Source organism: Microcaecilia unicolor, chromosome 2, assembly GCF_901765095.1.
Source record: "Microcaecilia unicolor chromosome 2, aMicUni1.1, whole genome shotgun sequence".
Lineage (NCBI taxonomy): Eukaryota > Metazoa > Chordata > Amphibia > Gymnophiona > Siphonopidae > Microcaecilia > Microcaecilia unicolor.
In genome coordinates this window covers 337,197,695-337,202,578 of record NC_044032.1, presented here as the reverse complement: position 1 = coordinate 337,202,578, position 4,884 = coordinate 337,197,695, and the positions used below count along the sequence as shown (strand labels likewise).

The following is a 4,884-nucleotide window of genomic DNA, read 5'->3' as shown; positions in this document are numbered from 1 at the left end:
ACTGATGCTTTGTCATTGTTATCCTGTTATGTTGGCTAATTGTATTTATTTTAGCCATTTTGTTATCTTCCTAAAACTCAATAAAAATATTGGAACAAAAAAAAATTAGCTCTTGCCATTGATGTTGCCCCTGTCTTCCCTGTTGGTACCTTGGGGCTGAGGACTTTGATAAGGCGGATGTTCTGTTTTATTTGGGGTGGGAAGATGGAACGGCTCAAGCGGGAGGTCATGCGCTACCCGCTTGAGTGTGGGGGACGGAAGGTGCCTGATTTGGAAGTGAAGTTATTGTGTCTGTGTGTTTAAGGCAGTGGTGGAGGTGCATAGAGAATTGTGGTTATGGTCTTATTTTGCCCGGTTTTATTTGCAATTTTTTGTTTGTAAGGGCTGGGGTTTGGAGATCCAGCATATTGTTCCTCATGCTGAGTCTTGTCCATATGTTTATCAAATGGTAAAAGATTGTGTTAATACATTTGCATTACGGGGGCTAGAGAAAGTCTTTTTGGCAGGCAAAACAAGAATGTCCCCTGTTGGGAAACTGAGTGCAGAGGGATGCAAAGCAGTGTGGGAGATGGTTAATGCCAAGTATCTCTTGAACGCTCAGAAAGACCTTGCTTGGGGAATTGTGCATGGCTGTATTCCTACAAGTTTCTTGTATTGGAGAAGGTTAGCGCCTACCGCTGCTTGTGCCTGGGAGGGCTGTGAAGCAAGGAGTCACCTGCTCATTTCTTCTGGCATTGTAGGTGGCGCAGTCTGTTTGCTGTTTGGATAAAGGCAATGAATCCTGACATCCGGTTGGTAGAAGAGGGGGTCATGAATGGACAGCTGGCCTCAAAGACTTCATGTGCATGCCTGTGGATTTTTAACTGTCTGAAAGATGCCCTGTGGGAGAGCTCGATGTTCATGCTGGCACACGTGATATGTGGAGGATGATCCTCATTTTCAGCTTGGCACTGGAGCTTGTTATTTCTGCATTGCTGAGGTTAATTCTTTAGTATTCTCCAAAGTGGCTATTAGTTTCCCCCTTGCTGAATAGATTGGCCAGGGGTGTGGCTTAGGTGTATGTACTAATTTTTTTTTTGTACTTGTTGTATTTGCTCAAAATGCAAGTGCTGTTTTTTGTTGAGTTTGTGTTCCTAGCTTTTGAATGGGCATTTTGAAAATGTAAAAGGGTTAGCGCTGATGGGGTGGCTTTGGTGTTGTAAAAGTTTTTCTTTTTGTTTTTCCTCAGACTAAAAGTATTTTTATTTTTCTGTTTAGTTTATATTCTTAGTTTCTGAATAAACATTTTGAAAAAAAGTATCTGTTCTTATTAGTTTAATATCTGATATGTCCCCTATCCGGGGATCTTATATTAAATGGATTTTTGGCACAGGGAGACGGAACTGGAGTTTGCTTCGTCTGCTCCATGCATCGACCTGGTATTGCCGTACTTCCAGGCACGGTGCACTTCCTTATACGGAAAATCAGAGAAGTAAAATACAGAGCCTGGTTCTTGGAGGTTTTTTTCTGACGTGCTTTTGCAGCAGACTGATGAGGTCTTCTAGAGTCACTTTTGCTTTTAGGATGCATGTGCAGCTACTCCCTGGATACCTCTTTTTCCCCACCCCCACCCTGTTCTTTTCCCTTCTGTTACCCTTGCAGGCCTTTGCTTACCCCCATCTGGAATTGAATTTGATTCCACTCCTGACCAGCTTGGACTCAATCCCACGACCTCTGGATTTGGTGGAAATTTGTCCTCAGAACAGCAGGCAGGTGTGAGCATTTTTACAACCAGAAGAACTCTGTAACAATGGTCTTAGGGATTCACAGGGCTCGACTTTGATGGCATCTCTGATCTTATAAAGTCACACGAGCACTTGGTCTTTTCCTTATTGGGCTATGCACTCATACATAACACTTTTCAACTGACCTGCAACCAATTAGTACTTCACAATCACTTTCTCCAAGGTATAAGTCAACATCAATGGAGAACTGGATCCAGCATTCACTGTCCAAGCTTTACAGGATTCCACCCTGAAAGGAATCACCAGCTGTGGAAAGACAGCATCCTACCCTTAAGCCCGGGTTGCGGTGAGACTCCCCAATCTCCAGCATGCAGGTTGACTACTCAGTACAGCTCAGGTGATTAACAGTAAGCTTAAATCCTGCTCCTCTCTCAAGGTTCTTAGCAGGTACCCTCTTTAACTCCAACGGGTCACTTGGTTGGGGTTATGAACTTCTTGGATATAGGCAACCAAGGACAAGTTTCACAGCACTGCCCTTTCCTTAAATAGTACTTCATCAGCTGCACCCCACACTGTGGCTCCACGAATCAGGACATCCTCCAGTGTGAGATGGATTCATGATTATTTCTATTCTGGGTTCTTCCAACACAGGGCTCAAATATAACAGTGGGTTACACAGGCACTCAAAAAGACAGGCTGAGACACTGGAACAGGGCCAGGCAAGAACAGACAGGCAGAAATACTGGCAACTGCAATGTCAGGGCAAGGACAGGCAGGATCTCTGGAACAGGGCAAGACACTTGAACAGGACAAGGCAGGCATGTACATGCAGACGGGCAGGAATGCAGGAACACCACTGGAGTCAGCAGGACACCAAGAAGCCTGTTGCTGAGAGTGAAGAATTTCCTTATTTATTCCTAGGCAGGATGTGATGTCATCAGTCAGTGCCCTCTTGCAGAGCTATAAAAAGGAAATGCAGCATTCCAGGAAGTAAAAGAGATTCCTCAGGCATGATGAGAGACTGACAGAGCCCATAGGGAGTTTCTGGAAACAAGTGAGGAGCATGACACCCATAGCTGCTTAACAGTGGCGTAGCTAGGGTAGTTGACACCCGGGGCCAGTCATTTTTTAACACCCTCCCCCCCCCCCCAAATCCAGTACTAGGCATACCGAGAATACAAAACACTCAGGACCTATATATAGAGCAATTATACCATACCATAAGCAGTAATTTGTACGAGTCACACAAGGAAAAGGAAAGCATCTTAAACACTACAGTGAACACTAGAACATCAATTCACCTATTGTAAGACAGATTAGTACAGATCGTCGATCCTGCAGTCAATGCCAACCGAAAGCCATGTCTTTTTCACAAACACAGATACACCCTAATCCACTATAGAAAAAGTAATAATAAACTTTCTATTTAGACAAAAATTAAACTGAACCCCCAATGCCAGACTCTGCATACAATGCAACACCACACCACAGAAACAGAAAATGTCCCCTAGTACTGTGCAAAATATAAAGAAAGCAGATGTAAATTTGAAACAACTAACACATACCAATCACCACTTTACAAATTAACAAATAGAAATAAAACAAATACAGAAAATAAAATACCATTTTATTGGACTAATACATTTAGCTTCCAGAGGCCAAAATCTCCTTCCTCAGGTCAATACAGTATAGTGCTGTTACAGTATCCTATCCTGACCTGAGAAAGGGGGTTTTGTTCTCTGAAAGTTAAGTAAAAATGTATTACAATTAGTCCAATAAAAAGATTACCTTATTTACATGTTAAAGCAAAAAAATAAAAATATGTATTTTATTTACAGTTTGTTGTCTAATCACCATGGGAGGGAATAACAGCCATCATAATGGTCATAAATCTGTGTCACACCCCCTTTTGATTTCTTTATTGCTGAATTCCTTTTCTCAGTGCTAACTCAGAACTAGGAAGTTTGATAGGAATCAGATTAATCATTCTTTCAGGTTACTTAGAAAAGGATGTAATTTCCTATAAGAATTCAGCTTCACTGACCTAATTTCAAACATTCATCATCTTCTTTAAAAAGTCTAAAAGAAAATGCCATCTTCTCATCTTCTTTTCACAGTCTTCCTTCCATCCAGCATCTGTCTTCGCTCTCTCTCTCTCTCTGCCCTCCACTGTCTGCCCTCTCTCTCTCTGCCCCTTCCATCCACTGTCTGACCTCTCTCTCCCTTCCATCCACTGTCTGCCCTCTATTTCTGCCCCTTCCATCCACCATCTGCCCCAGTCTGCCATCTCTCTCTCCCCCTTCCACCCACCATCTGCCCTTTCTCTCTGCCCCTTCAATCCGTCTGCCCTCCCTCTCCCATCCATCCAGGGTCTCCCATCCATCCAGGGTCTGTCCTCCCTCACACTCCCCCCTTCCATCCAGGGTCTGTCCCCTCTCTCTCTCTCTGCCCCCTCTTTTCAGCCCCCTTATTGCACCTGCCCCTAGATACAGCCCCAGCCCACATCTCCCACCTGCCCCCCTTTTTAGCCCCACTATCCCACCAGTCCAGTCCCCAGCCCTTTTCTTCCATTAGTCCCGAGCTTCAGCCCCCAGCCACTTCTCCCTATCCCCTTTTCAGCCCCCAGTTCCAGCCCCCTTCATCCACCACATGCCTTGCATCCCCCCTTTTCAACCCCAAACCCATTCTCCCACCTGCCCCAGGCATGGACCCATTTTTCCTCTTGCCCCTTGTCAGACCCCAGTTCCAGCTTCAGACCCCTTCTCCCATCCGAGCACTCCCCTCTGAGCACCCCCATCCCTCCCCAATCCCCTTCTCCCCTCTGAACACCCCTCTGGGCTCCCCCACCCCTTCCCAATCCCCTTCTCCCCTCTGAGCACCCATCTCGGCAGGCTCCCCCACCCTCCCCAATCCCCTTCTCCCCTCTGAACACCCCCACCCCTTCTCCCCTCTGAGCTCCCCCTCTCCCATCTGACCCCCCCCCCGACCCGGTCCCGTCCCCCCTCGTGGAGAGCCAACAGAGCCCTCGTCTCCTGCCTTCACCCTTCGTTTTTTTTTAATCCATTGCAGCGACGCACGCAGCGCTTTGCGTCTGCCCTGCGTGTGCTGTGAAGAGAGAAAATCACCTCGCTGGCGTTGGGCCTCCCTCGTTGTGTCCCGC

At 46.1% G+C, this 4,884-nt stretch overlaps 1 non-coding gene across 1 annotated transcript; it reads left to right on the top strand.

Moving 5' to 3' along the window:
- The first annotated feature begins 1,265 nt into the window (after positions 1-1,265).
- Positions 1,266-1,452, top strand: LOC115463874. The gene has a single exon (XR_003941147.1). It is a non-coding gene; the product is annotated as a U2 spliceosomal RNA (small nuclear RNA).
- Positions 1,453-4,884: the final 3,432 nt, after the last annotated feature.